Source organism: Oncorhynchus gorbuscha, linkage group LG18 (genome assembly GCF_021184085.1).
Source record: "Oncorhynchus gorbuscha isolate QuinsamMale2020 ecotype Even-year linkage group LG18, OgorEven_v1.0, whole genome shotgun sequence".
Classification (NCBI taxonomy): Eukaryota; Metazoa; Chordata; class Actinopteri; order Salmoniformes; family Salmonidae; genus Oncorhynchus; species Oncorhynchus gorbuscha.
In genome coordinates this window covers 36,094,106-36,112,055 of record NC_060190.1, presented here as the reverse complement: position 1 = coordinate 36,112,055, position 17,950 = coordinate 36,094,106, and the positions used below count along the sequence as shown (strand labels likewise).

The 17,950-nt window shown below is 42.6% G+C and overlaps 1 protein-coding gene across 8 annotated transcripts in view; it reads left to right on the top strand.

Moving 5' to 3' along the window:
• The first annotated feature begins 4,871 nt into the window (after positions 1 to 4,871).
• Positions 4,872 to 17,950, top strand: part of LOC124003028 (plasma membrane calcium-transporting ATPase 1-like) — a 159,566-nt gene continuing 146,487 nt past the window's right edge. For 3 of the 8 annotated variants that reach the window (XM_046310990.1, XM_046310989.1, XM_046310987.1), the window contains exons 1-2: positions 9,713 to 10,265; positions 10,366 to 10,531. The gene's annotated coding sequence lies outside the window, so the exon portion shown is untranslated. Of the gene's footprint in view, positions 4,986 to 9,712; positions 10,266 to 10,365; positions 10,532 to 17,950 lie in introns of those variants that run through there. The other 5 variants (XM_046310988.1, XM_046310982.1, XM_046310983.1 and 2 more) reach the window with 4 other exon arrangements.

Sequence of the window (17,950 nt, the reverse complement as noted above, 5' to 3'; positions counted from 1 at the left end):
GTACGTGTTCATACTCTTTATTAAAACAATCGAACACTGAAACAAAACAATAAACAACACGTGCAATAACCAACCGAAACAGTTCTGTGTGGAACACACAGACACAGAAGATAAACACCCACGAAACACAAGTGGGAAAAGGCTACCTAAATATGATTCTCAATCAGAGACAACTAACGACACCTGCCTCTGATTGAGAACCATACCAGGCCAAACGCAAAAATCCCAAATCATAGAAAAAGGAACATAGACAACCCACACAACTCACGCCCTGACCAACTAAATAAAGACATAACTACAGAACTAAGGTCAGAACGTGACAGGGAGTCTCTCAAGTTGGATTTATTTTGATTTAATTGAATTGACCTTCAATATTGCGGGCCATTTTTGTAGGCTATTAGCCAGGAAAAAAAAACAAAGTGGCTGAATTCATCCTCAAGCCGACTAATTTTTTCCTCACTATTTAGGTTTCCATCCAATTGGCGACAGATTTTCATGCAAATATTCTAAAATCCGCATAAAACCAATATGTGCATTTTCCCACTAGAGATGTTTCCATCAAATGGACTTCTTGCAGATAAAAGGCTATGCGTGATGATGTAGTGCATATACACATGTATTTTTCTCTTAAATTCCCACTACATTTTCCATTGCATTTTTAACTCTACCGATGGTTTTCTCACAAAAAATTTTTTTGCTTTATATAGTGTGTGCCTACAATGGTATTGGCAAGAGAACTCTAGCCAACCGCGCTATCTGCACATTGTTGGCTACATCGCACGTATCGAACGCTGATACGTGCGCTGTCCATCTGTCCATATGATGAGATTATATGGTCAGATGGCAGCCAAGCATCGACGGTCATGTCACCAGAACAAGACCCTAGATATTTATTGGAAAGGAGCATGAAGCTCATCACCTTGCACTTTCACCACCCTGTGAAGTTCATCATCACTTATTTAATCTGTAGCCTAATAAACTATGTGCTTTCCCGACAAGTTGTAGTGGGAGGACCACACGGCATTGCATCCCGTGACTCCAAGTTTACTTCGATATGATGGTCATTATGTCAGTATTTGTGCGCAAATGCCTTTCCATCGACATTTCTCATGTAAGTAATTATTCCCGACACAAAAACATCTGACCTTGTCTAGCATGTTTTGTTTCCTCAACGTTTGGAACGTTTACAGACACATGCTCTGTTTCCATCAGGCCTGTCATGAAATGTTTTATCTGACATGTACTTTACTCGCATAAAAGTTTGGATGGAAACCTGGTTACTGTTAGGCTATTTCATCATGTGACATTTTTTAAATAAAAGGTTTATAAATAGCAGCCAAATAGCAGCAAAATACACTATATAGCTTTAGATAGTACACTGCATAATGAAACAATCCCCAGTAAGCTTGTGTTTTCATGGTGGACTGAGTGTATTATTTACCAATAATAGACTGGTTTTAAACACAATACATTTTTATTCATGCTAAGAGAGAGCATGAGGACAGCTCATGTCATGCAGGTTCAGGGAGCCTATACAGGATTTCAGCAAATTTCACATGCAAATATTTGTATGAACATGACAAGATTCAACAACTGAGACATAAACGGAACAAGTTCACAGACATGTGAATAACAGAAATTGAATAAACCCGGGGTCAAAATCAAAAGTAACAGTGTGGCCACCAGCTGCATTAAGTACTGCAGTGCATCTACTCCTCATGGACTGCACCAGATTTGCCAGTTCTTGCTATGAGATGTTACCCCACTCTTCCACCAAGGCACCTGCAAGTTCCTGGACATTTCTGGGGAGAATGGCCACAGCCCTCACCCTCCGATCCAACAGGTCCCAGCCATGCTCAGTGGGATTGAGATCCGGGCTATTCGCTGGCCATGGCAGAACACTGGCATTCCTTTCTTGCAGGAAATCACACACAGAACGAGCAGTATGGCTGGTGGCATTGTCATGCTGGAGGGTCATGTCAGGATGTGCCTGCAGGAAGGGTACCACATGAGGGAGGAGGATGTCTTCCCTGTAACACACAGCGTTGAGATTGCCTGCAATGACAACAAAAGCACAGTCCGATGATGCTGTGACACACTGCCCCAGACCATGACAGACCCTCCACCTCCAAATCAATCCCGCTCCAGAGTACAGTCCTCAGTGTAATGCTCATTCCTTCGACGATAAACACAAATCCGACCATCACCCCTGGTGAGTCCAGCCTCTCTCAGTCGATTGCGGAAAGTCTGAGCACTGATGGAGGGATTGTGTGTTCCTGGTGTAACTCGGACAGTTGTTGTTGCAATCCTGTACCTGTCCCGCAGGTGGGATGTTCGGATGTACCGATCCTGTGCAGGTCTTGTTACACGTGGTCTGCCACTGCGAGGACGATCAGCTGTCCATCCTGTCTCCCTGTAGTGCTGTCTTAGGCGTCTCACAGTACGGACATTGCAATTTATTGCCCTGGCCACATCTGCAGTCTTCATGCCTACTTGTAGCATGGCTAAGGCATGTTCACACAGATGAGCAGGGACCCTGGGCATCTTTCTTTTGGTGTTTTTCAGAGTCAGTAGAAAGGCCTCTTTAGAGTCCTAAGTTTTCATAACTGTGACCTCAATAGCCTACCTTCTGTAAGCTGTTAGTGTCTTGACAACCGTTCCACAGGTGCATGTTCATTAATTGTTTATGGTTCATTGAACAAGCATGGGAAACTGTGTTTAAACCCTTTACAATGAATATGTGTGAAGTTATTTGGATTTTTACGAATGATCTATGAAAGACAGTGTCCTGAAAAAGGGACATTTGTTTTTTTATATTAAAAAAAATTCATTGGTAACTGATTAGTATGCTGTTGCAGAGAAAATGTATTTTACAATCTGCAATGTTTTAGTTTACAACTTTAATTACTGAACAAGTAACTACATTATTTCCACCAGCCACCAGTCTAAAAATGGCAGCATTGTGACACTGTGTATAGCTTTGTGAAATGTTAGGTTTCACCTAAGAAAATTACAAACATTTATCCATTAGCTGAAGCAAAGCTACACATGCCCTGGCACCACAGAAAGCCTATCATTGATTTGATGGGTATGCAGCCGCATACACATGTCGCAATTTCAGCACCATGGCTATACTTTGTGAGTGGCTGTCTTGATCACCCATTCAAGGGGGGGGGGGGGTCCTGAGAAACTGTGTTACTCCAGTGGTGACTACATTTTATTTTAAGTGAGTATATATTGAAAAAAACTATACTCGAAAGGAAACCTTTAAAGGGAATGTGAAAGACCACCAGGGCTACATTATGTTCTCGTTGTGTGGTCTCCCTCTCACTGACTTCAGGTAACTATGGTTACTGTGCTTTACATGCAGTTGGCTCTGAAGGATGTTCTGTTTCAGTTTCTTCCCTTAGCAAATACATGTTTAAACGCTCTGATTGATAACTGTGTTGTTATACTTGAATTCTTACCAAATGTGTAACTATAAAGTATTTTGATGGTAAGCTTAGGCCTCTAGGGGTACCCTTTTAACAAGCTACAACAGTTCTTCAGTAGGTCAGGGGAATGTCTCCTTCCACCAAAATATAATTGTGATCATTATATCTCTATCTCTCCTTCTTCTTACTCACTATTTTGGAAACAATTACTTCTAGGTGAGAAAGTGAAAGTGAAAATGAACGTCTGTGTGTGTGCGTGTATGTGTGTGTGTGTGCGTGTTTGTGTGTCAGACCTGGGTTTAAATACTATTTAGGGTATTTCAAATACTTTCAAAGACATTTGAAAGTAAGTACTTAGACATACCTTTTTTAAGATAAGTAGTTGAATTTTGGAATGGACAGTATTTGGAATTACACCTGGAAAATATTTGAAAATACTTACTAAATACACTGACTCAAATACACCCCCATGCATTTAACACAGATATTTACAATTAGATGTGAAATAGGTATTTGAAAATACATTCAAAATGTAGGCTATTTATAGGATTTGTTTTTTAAATACTTTCAAATATGTCCAATAGAACACACATACACAGAGAGAAAGGAGAGAGAAACAAACGGAGAGGGAAGAAAGAGATAGAGGGAGAGACAAGCAAGGGACACTTTTATACCTGAACATAAAATGTCTGCAAGAATCTATAAGGGTCCCCAAACCTGGGAACACACTATTACACACCAAAAGCTCTTGGCGTTTTCTATTGACACATCGAGTCAGCAAAACCATTGTCTCCAAACAGGTGTCAGTCCTAACACAAGCCAAAAGAAATTCCACAATGAGCTACAGCTGATTGAGGTCTCCTTCACTAGCAAGAGTTGTCACTGATACTGCGTCCTCCCTCCTATCAAATCCTCCTCTACTCTCTTCTCCTAGCCAGCGCTGTATTGACATTAGATACACAAGGCTGTTATGGCAACAAGAACAGAACGAGGGGATATGGGACAGTGCTACCAGCAACAGCCAATCAGGTTTCACCGTTACATATCACATCCCTTCTCTGGAGGGTAGACAGGCAGGGAAAGGAAAGGGTGTGTGTGTGTGTGTGTGTGTGTGTGTGTGTGTGTGTGTGTGTGTGTGTGTGTGTGTGTGTGTGTGTGTGTGTGTGTGTGTGTGTGTGTGTGTGTGTGTGTGTGTGTGTGTGTGTGTGTGTGTGTGTGTGTGTGTGTGTGTGTGTGTGTGTGTGTGTGTGTGTGTGTGTGTGTGTGCGGAGAGAGAGCGGGAGAGAGAGAGAGAGAGAGAGAGAGAGAGAGAGAGAGAGAGAGAGAGAGAGAGAGAGAGAGAGAGAGAGAGAGAGAGAGAGAGAGAGAGAGAGACGGTTGGGATAAAGAAAGGGATAGAGGTGAAGGAGAGACAGTGCCAGAAGGAGTGAGAGCACAAGAACTCAAATGCATTTTCTCCATTAACCCAACCTGAGTGGATGGTAACAGTTGGTGATACGGCTGGTGATACGGTTGGTAATGCGCGTGTCTATCCTGTGATCAAGGCTCCAGGTGAGGAGATGAAGAGATGAGTTGTGTTCGGTGCTGTAGATGTACTGGTTAATCTATGTGTTTGTCCAGCTACTCAAAGCTCAGCCCACGGATGCTTTGTCTTACACAACACAGAGAAGAAGAGAGTAAATAGATGGGGCAGGGAAAGAGAGAGAAATGGAGGGGAATAGAAACAGAGGGGAAACATTTTCAATGTTTTTGGAGACAGAGGGAGAAAGAGAGAGAGAGAGAGAGTCAACAAGCTTGGGGATAGAGGTAATGAGAGACTCTAAAAAAGAGGATAGAGAGAGAGATGACAGCGAAAGAGGAAGACAGGAAGAGATGGGGGAAAAGAGTATGAAGGAGAAGACAGAGAGGATATATGGAGGGAATGATAGATAAAAGGAGGAGAATATAAAGAGAGGAAATGTTCAAAAACGTCTGGGAGGAAGAGGAGGAGGAGGATAAGAAGGAAGAGGAGGGTTGATACCTGCTCTATCTCTAATGCTGCAGTGCAGGGACCTGTCAGAGGGTGAATTAACCATCTGCACGTGCACGCATGGACACACACACACACACACACCAAGGTTATTATAGTAAACTAAAACTATACTGAAACTATTATCTTTGACTCCAAAACTAACTCAAATCAAATTTAAATAAGACATTCATTATGTTCAGTTTTTTGCTAGTTTGGTTATCATCAGGCCTCTGAATCTGGCAGGTCACATTGAGATTGACTTCGTCATTTAAAGGGAGACTCGGCGAGGTGATGTTTCCGCGAGCAACACCGCAGATATTGGGCTTGTTTGAGTGGATAAAGCAACCAAAAGTCGAGGAGTGGAGCCGGGGGAGGTGCATCTGCGACAGCCGAGAGTCAGACACTCATGTGGTTTTCCGACAGCAAGGCTCAGATCAACATGGCAGTGTTGCCAGGATGAAATCAGAAACTGCAGAAACTTGCAGTCGACTGCAGTCAAAACATTGCATGGTTTTTGTCAAGTTAAATGCAGTCGACATTTATGCGCAAGTCGGAAAAAATGTCCCCCCCAGAATGCAACACACTTTGACGGGCGGTGTCCATCAACTTGACAAAAATCATCCGCTCAAACGAGCCCATTGAGATAAGCACAAAGTCACACAGAGTATGTGCACAGGTGCGCTTCACGCCGCTACAACGTGGTAGCTACGGGAACAAAACAGCGGAGAACTTTAGCATCACCCTTCAACACACCTGGTTGTTGTCTGCAGGGAAACCCGACCTTGGTGTTTAACTACCCTTTAAGATTAGGTGTTGTACTATCCCTTTAAGATTTGGTGTTGAACTTCCCCTTTAAAATTTGGTGTTGACCTATCTCTTTAACGTTTGGTGTTGACCATAGAGACAGATAGAGGACTCATATAACCTGTTTTAGCATGGACATTGCCATTGAGGGCTTCCACCCTTTTAAAGTAGTCAACTGGGTGGGGATTCCTATGGCCTTGGAACGATCAGCCAATGATCAGAGCATTGTCTTCTTCTTCAAATTGTGTTGCCTATGGTATGTCAATGGCTTTAAGCTATATCGCTGACATCTAGTGGCTACAATAAATAAATGACAAGTTTAGATTCAGGAGTCACAGCACTGCATGTGTCAGTAACTAGGCAATATTAGCTTCATGCTTTTTTCAAACATAAAAGAAGAAGACAAATTACTACTTTAACATGTAGATTTTGTGCTCTATGGTGTTGACCTGTTTGCTTTCAAATTTGACCTGTCCAATCAAAATTTGGCGTTGAGTTGTCCCTTTTATATTTGTTTTATAAATGTCCCTCTAATATTTGGTGTTGAACTACCCCTTAACGATTTGGTGTTGACCTCTCCATTATATATTTGTTGTTGTTCTATCCCTGTAATATTTGGTGTTGAATTATCCCTTTAAGTGCAAAGGGAGGGTGTCAGTCACAGAAGAGCTGAGATGTTGACTGGCACCTCTCAGCCTGTAACGCCTACATGTAGAACAGGTGCTCATGAATATCAGATGCAGTGTTTTCGTGCGTTGGCGTTTCGTATAGGCCTTGGGCATACATTCTCGCCTCTGTATTCTATCAGGTCTTATATGTAGATGCAGTAAAGGTGGTTTACTGACTGAACTATGTTCAAACTGTCATAAAACTGAAGACTCATGTTAGCTCCCCTAACTAATGCACAGACTTTAGCTCAGAGGGATAACTCAGGCACAAAGGTATGACAATATCGATTTGTGACTTCCTTATTTGTGTCTCTGTTTTTGACCATAACCACAAACCAGGAATCAAACCAAAAATCAAACCCTAACCCTAAGACCATGATGGCGCACAGAACTAGTTAAATAAAGATGAAATAAAAATGTCATTAATAAAAGGCCTTGCTTGGCGTTAACTTTTGTGGTAAAAACAAATCTTCGGGCAAGATTGCTCATTATGCAAGCATAATTTACCGAACCCCCTCTGCCACACAACTTCACTCGCACGACTCTGCTACACAACTTTAAACGCATGTTGAACTCATTTACATTTGAAATCATTGCACTGTATGCTAGAGTCGAGACCATTCTCTCTCTCTCTCTTTCTTTCTCGCTCTTTTTCTCCAAGCTAATAACATGTTTGTGTTCCTACACTCTGTTATCTACATATGGTCGTTACTATTTTAGCAACCCATCTCATTGTTTCAACCAGACTGCATTTATTTTTCTACCTTTAACCTATTTTTGCTCAGTGTTTACAAATACTAATACAGCACATGGAACTTTTGAGTCAAATGTCCACTTTCATAAATTATATTAATTCATCAAATAATTGAATTATTTATATGATTTTAGCATAGAGGGAAGATAGAAATGCATGTAAATCTCTCCATATATGTGCTGACAAGTATGACCGGTCGTTTCCATGGCTACCCGTGCACATAATGTGTATTTTTATAGTGAGTTTTTTATTTATTTTTACCTTTAACCCACTAGAGTCGGATTCCGTGCCCCCGATGAAATCTAATTAGCATAATACAAAAATCCCCATCAACATTTGTCGATTTAAACTGGAGATATCTGGGGGCAGAGCCGATGTCACCCTTCCACATCTGCGGTGAAAGGTGGCAGAGCTAGAGTGGTGTTTGTCAGACCATGAGACATCCTGTAAATCAGTCTTCTCACGAAAAGGCCTGTAGTGTCCGATGTATGAACATTTTTAAATAATTTCATATGTTAGCTTTGTAGAACCCACTGGAAGCCCAGTGCAGTCAAAAACTTGATTTATTGTATATGTTTCCATGAGGTTGGAATAATACTGTGAAATTGAGAACATTATGATAATGCCCTTTTAGTCTAGAAGCTGTTTTAAAAGACCGCCTGAAATTTCAGCCTTTTTTGGTGGGTTAGAGTTTTGGCCTTCCATGGTGACATCACTGTGCAGTAAATTTGATAAATAGACCAAAAAGACACAGAGTTACAAAGCTCTCTGCTAATAACTGCTCATTTTCAGTTGACCTCGCTCCTCTCAGACCACTCCCAGGCAGTCCTACCAAAATTCTTGCTTGAGAAAATGCTCTTTGCTAAGAAGGTACTTAAACCGCTACCTTGGAAACAACCACTGCATTCATATAAACCATGTATCATCACAATTCACTACGTATTTATTTGGACAGAGGAGCTAAAACTTGGCTATATACTCCAGCATTTTGGATTTGAGATCAAATGTTTCATATGAGGCGAAAGTACAGAACGTCATCTTTTATTTTGAGGGTATGTTCATACATATCCGTTTTAGCATTTAGAAATAAATGCACTTTATGTATATAGTCCCCTCATTTGAAGGTGTCATAAGTATTTGGACAAATTAACTTAAATGTAATCAAAAGTTTAGTATTTGGTCCCATATTCCCAGCAAAACTTGCTGGATGCATTTGCAGTTTGTTTTGGTTGTGTTTCGTATTGTGGTTTTTTTTCAAATGTGTTTAACCATTATTCAACAAGGCAAGTCAGTTAAGAAACAAATTCTTATTTACAATGACGGCCTTTCCGGACAAAAACCCAGACGACGCTGGGCCAATTGTGCGCTGCCCTACGTTCGTTGTGAACAAATGTTGTGAAACTAGTTTCAGCATCATTTCTGTAACTTTGCCACTCATCATTTACATTACATTACATTTAAGTCATTTAGCAGACGCTCTTATCCAGAGCGACTTACATCATTACTCACCATTCATTCATGATTACCCAGAATCACGGTAGCACCCAGAACAATGTAGATTTGCTCAGAAACATTACATTCTTATTCTAATGACTTGCCTAGTTTAAAAAATGTTTAAAAATATTAATAATGTAATAAAAAGTGCCTCAAAGTGACTCATTTCTATTGGGCCCAACATAATCCGAAACACTATTTAGGCCTATAGGTACATTCTTATTCTACTAAACTTTAGGCTACTTGTGGAGTCTTAATCAAACATGTATTCCTGTATTGGGGACATGTAACCAGGCCTAGGCCTAAATTGAACCATTTCATGAATCACACCGTGGAGGGCAGAGCAGACAAGCTACAACGCAGACCTGGGACGGAAATATGATAATTATATAGGTTTCCTGATGCCATTACGGGACTATTCAAGCGATCATCGATTCAACTGTTCAAGAGAAACGATCATGTCTCCTCAAGGATCCACTTTAAATGGGTAATCCCGATTTTGTCCCTCCCTCTTTCTCCCTCCGCCCGCCTCCCCCTCCCGCTCCGTGGCGGCGCTCGCTTCAGACGCTGTATATCTCTTTCGTTTTTCCAGCCACGGAAATCGGTGAACCGATCTTTCTATAGTTCGGAGATTGGTCGCGTTTATCTGTACTTTTTACCGCGGATGGACGTGAACCCAGTCACAATTTAGCCTAGACAAAACAAGAAACTTTGCGGAGTGAATCTATTGGGACTGCTGCTGTGCATTCGGACCACCAAGAGGATCCTTCCTCTGCGCGATATTTTCCTCCTATTTGGAGAGGAAGGGTGTTCGTTTTCGAAGTGAAATCTCAACAGTTGGTTTCCATTTGGGACTCATAACGCGTTGGTCTAGTTTGTCACACACTTCACGTCAAGTTACCGATATCTAAAACAAAAGGGAAATCTACAAAGTACCACGATCAAGCCCGTCTCTGTGCAATGCCACAGTTGTCACATCGGAGCCCAGATGAGGAAAAAACAAAACCGTAGGCTATAGTTTGCACTTCTACAGCACGCATATTTGCGCCGATCACATAGTGGTAAATCCCATCTCACTGATTTCTTTCCCCATCTCAAAGGTACAATTTCAATATAGGCACTGATTTTTTTGTGTATGTGTGGTGTTTTTCGGTGTCAAACTGTACGCCTACTCACTGAAATACCTTTTGCACTACCCAGCTCTGACAGAAGCGGAAGAAGACTGAGATACGGGATAGTGGATTTACCCGCTAGTGCAGTGTGATTGTGTGTGTTGGTGATCTGAGAGGAGCGCTCACTTAGACCATCTCCCGCCGTCTGGTTGTCATGTAGGCTACCTAACCGCCTGACTGCCCTCAGCATCCGGGTAAGGACTGCTGCCTCTACCCTTCTCTTCCAAATTTCATGTTATTTACCACAGGTGTATGAGTGGAATGAATTAATGGTTTCGTGCGATGCGTGTGTTTTGCACTGGCTTTACCAATGCACCATCCGCCTGTTGTCTGCAGATAACGAGTTCAGTCTTGCTGGGAGAATATAGTCAAGTTGCAATAAACAACCTCCCCTAGTTTGGTAATAAACACTGATGTGTTATAGGTGGGAACAGCTAATTTCCGTATGGGGGGTGGGGGCTACTATTCAGACAGGGAGTCTGTGTCCTTCACCAATGAGTGTTTGTCGCAACAGTTTGTCTCCGGTAGAAAATGAATGGTTGGTCATGTCTGGGGGGGCATTTTATGCGCTCGTGGGTTTATCCTATCTTTTTATTTGGAGAATCCGCGTAAATGTCACAGACGGCAATGCGCAACTGTCATCAGGTCGTCTCGTGTGTATTTGTTCGTGCTCGCGTGTGCGTGTATTTATCTGTGCGTAGCTTTGTGTCTGCATTATTGGATATGCCGGTTTAGCTTGATCCATTAGTTGTTCCTAGTTCAGATTCTACATGTCAACTGTAGTGAATGGTTGTGCTTTTTTTTGACTCAAACAGAATGTTTATCTCGAGCTTCGAAAGAGAAGACAACCTTGTTTAATTAACAAGCGCTCGCTCGTTGTGAGAAGTAAATCCTTCTTACATAATTTCCAAGGGATGGGCATAGGCTCTCCTCTCCATTCTCCTTCCTTTTTCTGGGTGTGTCCTCGCGCTATTGCGTTTCTACAGGGGGAGACCCCGCAAAATCTGTTCGTGACTATTTTTCAGATTGTGTGACCTCCAAAGGAGGTCATCTGCGCTGTTATTTTCCTCCGGCAGCGGAGTGTCAGGGACCACGGCTATTATTGCAATATTATTATATTCAGAACATTCAGGTTGATCTCACCCCTTCAAAGCCGGCCTTTATCCCATATACGCACTTTCACCTTCACTCTAGACTAGACTAGGTGTGACTGCTGCAGTAAACTGAAAATGTCTAATCATACTGTAGGCTACACCTTCCCCTCAGGAACAGCCTCAGAAAAACATTACATATTTAACTTATTGACTATTTGTTGTGTGTTTTAATGCTGTAACATACAGTACCAGTCAAACGTTTGGACACTGACTAATTCAAGGGTTTTTCTTTATTTTGACTGATTATACCTAGTAGAATGAAAGTGAAGGCATCAAAACCATGAAAACACACATTGAATCATGTAGTAACCTAAAAAGTGTGAAACAAATCAAAATATATTTTATATTTGAGGTTCTTCAAATAGCCACCATTCGCCTTGATGACAGCTTTACACACAACCATCTTCATGAGGAATGCTTTTCCAACAGCCTTGAAGGAGCTCCCACATATGCTGAGCACTTGTTGGCTGCTTTTCCTTCACTCTGCGGTCCAACTCATCCCAATCCATGTCAATTGGGTGGAGGCCAGGTCATCTGATGCAGCACTCCATCACTCTCCTTCTTAGCCCTTACACAGCCTGGAGGTATGTTGGGTCATTGTCCTGTTGAAAAACAAATGACAGTCCCACTAAGCGAATACTAGGTGGGATGGTGTATCGCTGCAGAATGCTGTGGTAGATCATCCATTCACCAACTCTGCGTCTCACAGACAATGCCGTTGGAACCAAAAGTCAGAATTTGAGATTTATCAGACCAAAGGACAAATTTCCACCAGACGAATGTCCATTGGTCATGTTTCTTGGCCCAAGCAAGTCTCTTCTGTCCTTTAGTAGTGGTTTCTTTGCAGCAATTTGACCATGAAGGCCTGATTCACACAGTCTCCTCTGAAACAGTTGATGTTGAGATGTGTCTGTTACTTGAACTTTGAAGCATTTATTTGGGCTTCAATTTCTGAGGCTGGTAACTCTAATGAACTTATCCTTTGCAGCAAAGGTAACTCTGGGTCTTCCTTTCCTGTGGCGGTCCTCATGTGAGCCTGTTTTGTCATAGCGCTTGATGGTTTTTGCAACATTGAAATCTTCCGTATTGACTGACCTTCGTGTCTTAAAGTAATGATGAACTGGTGTTTCTCTTTGCTTTTTTGAGCTATTCTTGACATAATATGGACTTGGTCTTTTATCAAATAGGGCTTTCTTTTGTACACCACCCCTACCTTGTCACAACACAACTGATTGGCTCAAATTTATCAAGATAGAAATTCTACAACTTTATTAAGGCGCACCTTTTAGTTGAATGCATTCTGGTTGAGAGAATGCCAGGTGTGTGCAAAGCTGTCATCAAGGCAAAAGGGTGGCTACTTTGATGAATCTAAAATATAAATTATATTTTTATTTAACACTTTTTTTTTCTTTTTTTTAATAAAAAAAAATGTAGTACTTGATTCCATATGTGTTATTTCATAGTTTCTGGTGTCTTTTCACTTCATTCTATATTGTAGAAAACAGTACAAATAATGAAAAACCACAAGCATAAGTAGGTGTGTCCAAACTTTTGATTGGTTCTCTATGTATAGCATCGTCTGTCACAGGCATTATTTTTTATTATTATTAATATAGTGTGTCTCATTCATCTCTTTGACTGAGGGAATGTTCTGTGACCTGTCTGTCAACTTGATCAATTCAACTCACAGCCTGATCAATAACACTCACAATATCAATATAGTAAATGATACTGCATGCATGCATAGTGCTGTGTGTCTGTCCATTCTTTCTGTCCCATCTGTATGGTGATATGCCGGTTATTTATTATCTTGGACTGTCTGAGAAAGGCAGCAAACATCTCTCTTAAGTGTGTTCCGTCCCACTGATAAAGGGTATCGACCTTTTTTTATAGCAGAAAGTAATTGCAGGTTTGCGGGTTCAAGACGCACTCTGAACTCCATCGTACTCCAGACAGAACAGCAAATGGTGACGTCAGCTTCTCAGTGTGACGTTGTCATATAGATTGCGTTCCCCTCCGCAAACGTCGCAGGCATCAACCAATGGTTGCATGCCATGACGTATTGCTATAATATAGTACGTGAGCTGATACGTATAAGATGCCTATCCAGGTGTTGTAAGATCTGGCAGGGGTCAGCAACTTCTGAGCAGAGGATTGTGTCCTCTGTCTTTGTCCCGTGATCCCGTGGGACATCCTTTTCTGCCTCGTTAATCCACTGGTCGCATGCATGAATGACTGCCCCGGTGTCTCCGCCATGCCACTCTCTGGAAGTCACCCTCTGAGTTTTCTCAGCAACACGTGATAATGGAGGTCCCTCAAAGCGAGTTAGTAGGGGCAAGGGGGGGTAGTTAGGGATTCACAAAATCTCATCAGTCCCATCATAAAGACATCATGGCTACCGACCCTAATCATTCCCAGCTTCCTACTGGTCCGTCTCTTCTATCTAATCAGCCTCAGCTTCCTTCTTGCTCATCCATCCTTCAAATCTCCACTGTGCCCGAGGGGACTTGTCTGCCAAAGTTGATGGGGGAGGTTGCCCCTTTAAGCTAATATATACACTTGGGACATTATGCTACTCTTCAGTGTTGGTCCCAGGGGCCCACAAGGATAATAATATATGCCATTTAGAAGACTGGATTGCACTCCCTGTACTGTCATGAATTCCCTGGGGCAATTGAATCCACAACCTTTGTGTTGGTATCATCAGGACCACACGGAGGCACATCCTTATTGTCCAGGGTTTGAACACAGACAAAACTCTGTCATACTGCACCTCTTTGTCTAAACTGTGTTATTGTGAATGTGTCTTGCACACGTTGCTACAGGGTTGACAGGCTCTGTGTTATGTGTTTTTTATTTGTTTTTATTGGGTTTTGTTAGTGTTTTGTTGGTCAGTATTGTGGTGTTTGTTTTGTTAGTGTGTTTTTTTTAGGTGTTTGTTATGTTAGTTGGTGTGTATTGCGGACCTGTAGGCCTGTAGTGTTATTGTGCCACAATTGTTCCATATTTGTGACTACCATAATTAATATTCTAGTATTCACTGTGCTGCCTCTTCCCAACTAATTGTACATGTTCTATATTTTGTCTTACGCTCTGGGTGGGCTCTGGTGGCCTGCCAGAACTGTGTCCCTCTAGGAAACCTCATCAGTAGAGATCTAAATAGAATGCAATAACCTAGCAACTTCCAACGTCCATTATACTCACTTCTCTTGTTACGTTTTTCATTTTTCTTTCTTCATGTAACCAACACCACTAACCCATTATTGACTGTTTGTTCTGGGCGGTGATGTTTCAATTCCCGATTTGGGTGGGAATAGGGGACATCTTCCAAAAGGATTGGGCTCATGCAGAGGCTGACTGGTTTATTTCCCCTCGGTCAAATCCCCGCTCCTCAACCCTCTTCTTATTCCACTCCTCTTCAATCCCCCCCATTCCTCCTCATGTTCAGGATTGAGTGAACTAAGAATCGAGTTAGTCTCAGTCATGATTCATAGCAGAGGTTAAGCCCCCGAAACCAAGAGCCCCTTTAGCCCCTTTAGCACCCTATCTCATCTCAGAAAGGGCCACACGCACGCACACACACACACACACAAACGCACACACAAACGCACACACATACACACAGAGGGTGTTAAGCCTGCATTGCTGGGTGAGTTTGTTCTGAGTCCTATCCCAGCTGGAAAAGAGAGAGGAGATAGATATAGGCCTGCAGTGTTATGGTGCTGCTACACTACATGACCAAAAGTATGTGGACATATGTTGATAATATCATTATGGGGAAAAATCATGGGGATTAATATGGCGTTGGTCCCTCCTTTTGGCTGCTATAACAGCCTCCTCTTCTGGGAAGGCTTTCCACTAGAGTTTGGAACATTGCTGCAGGACTTGCTTCAATTCAATCACAGGAGCATTAGTTAGGTCGGGCACTGATGTGGCTCGCAGACGGCGTTCCAATTCACCCCAAAGGTGTTAGATGGAGTTGAGCTCTGGGCTCTGCAGGCCAGTGAAGTTCTTCCACACTGACCATGACAAACCATTTCTGTATGGACCTTGCTTTGTGCACAGGGGCATTGTCATGCTGAAACAGGAAAGGGCCTTCTCCAAACTGTTGACACAAAGTTGGAAGCACAGAATCGTCTAGAATGACATTGAATGCTGTAGCTTTAAGATTTCCCTTCAATGGAACTAAGGGGCCTAGCCCGAACCATGAAAAACAGCCCCACACCATTATTCCTCCACCAAACTTTACAGGTGGCACAATGCATTGGGGCAGGTAGCGTTCTCCTGGCATCTGCCAAACCCAGATTCCTCCTTTGGACTGCCAGATGGTTAAGTGGGATTAATCACTCCAGACAACGCGTTGCCACTGCTCCAGAGTCCAATGGAGGCGATCTTTACACCACTCCAGCCGACGCTTGACATTGTGCATGGTGATCTTAGGCTTGTGTGCGGCTGCTCGGCCATGGAAACCTGTTTCAGGAAGCTCCCGACGAACAGTTCTTGTGCTGACGTTGCTTCCAGAGGCAGTTTGGAACTCATTAGTGAGTGTTGCAACCGAGGACAGACGATTTTTACATGCCACACGCTTCAGCACTCGGCGGCTCCCTCCTGTGAGATTCTGTGACCTACCACTTCGCGGCTAAACTGTTGTTGCTCATAGATGCTTCCACTTCACAATAACAGCACTTACAACTGCCTGGGGCAGCTCTAGTAGGGCAGCCATTTTATGAACTGACCCGTTTGAAAGGTGGCATCCTATGGCGGTGCCACGGTGAAAGTCACTGAGCTCTTCAGTTAGGTCATTCTACTGCCAATGTTTGTCTATGGCCATTGCACGGCTGTGTGCTTGATTTTTATACACCGGTCAATAACGGGTGAGACTGTTAATAACCAAATCCACTAATCTGAAGAGATGTCCACATACTTTATATATAGTATAACTGCCAGGCACGCAGAGATGCGTGTCACCACCTGGGTGTATATAATATGTTTTATGTATAGATTTAGTTTAACACACACACACACACACATGTGGGTGTGTATATGTCCCAGTTACGCCTACATTCAGCTATGATATCAGCAGTATTGTTTGCTTAATCACAAACAAGGTACTAGGGTAATGAATTGATGTTATATTCAGCTGTAAGCAAGGAAAGTTAATCTACAAAGCTGGAAGCTACTGGTATCTTCTTGCATTGTAAAGTGTTCTAGACTGTAATGGACATTGTTTTGCGAACACTTTTGACATTTCTAGCTACATGCCATATTGCATTATTCAAAGGCACTCAACCCTAATTGTTCCTGTAAGTCACTCTGGATAAGAGCGTCTGCTAAATTACTAAAATGTAAATGTTAGCTTCTGTGCAGCATAAGTGGTGATGCAGGCCAGACTCCATGTGAGTGCAGTGGTTCAGGCTAGAGCTAGCAATGAATAAGTAGAGCAGGCACGTTGCGCTTTAAGGGGGCATCGGCTGCACTGATAGACTTGATTCTCTCAATCAGTAGACGACATGAGACACATTTGATAGAAGTACCGAAGGGGAAAAATAACAAAATAATTATAGTACCGAACCGTTTTTCCTGTTCTTGTATCGAAAAAGTACAGAAGTTTCGGATTATAATGCAACACTCTTCTCTTCTCTCTGCTCTCTCCTCTCCACTCCTTTTCTCTCCTTTGTTCGTCATCGTGGCAAATTGTTTTGCGTGTTTTTGTTCTGTATGTGTGTTTAGTCATGATGAACTTCTCGTTAAGGTGTTGCAGACTGCTGCTGAAGATGTGATGAGCTGTAAGCAGGCTCCATCAAGTGTGTGTGTGTGTGTGAGTGTGAAGTGACAGCTCAGCACACACACAGCTGCTAGATGTGTTGTGAGTTGTATTAATAGAGCGTGGAAGTGAAGTGTCCCCTGAGAGTCCCTGTGGTGCATTGTGGGATTGTGGCGTGTTGACAGGATCGACACAGAGTAGAGGTGTGTGTGTGTGGGGGGGGGTGCGGCTTCAGCTCATTATCACAAAACATCACTGGCGTACTCATTAAGACAAACACACACCGGTTTCTGAACACATGAAGTTGTCATTGTTGAGTTCATCTATGGTGCCAAACAATGTGACTCTTTGTCCCTGCTGCAAGGGTGTGTGTGGATATTAGCAGACAGGCAAAAATGTGGAACACTGACGAAGAGGTTGGATTGATTAGAAAACATGTTAATGAAGGAGAGTGGCACAGAGCGATAGAGAGAACAGGTATGAGTAAGAGAGGGGGGGTGGGGGAGATGATGGAGCGGAGAGGGATTGTGACCGAGAGCGGGAGGCGAGCAAGTCCGAGGCAAGAGGATTATATGGAGGCCGTGAAAGGGGGCCATTAACATATGCTGTCGGTGATGAAACCGGTGTGACTCTAGTACCCAACCCAGGTGGTTGTTTACATTGAGAGCACACCGATATTCATGCACACATAGTGA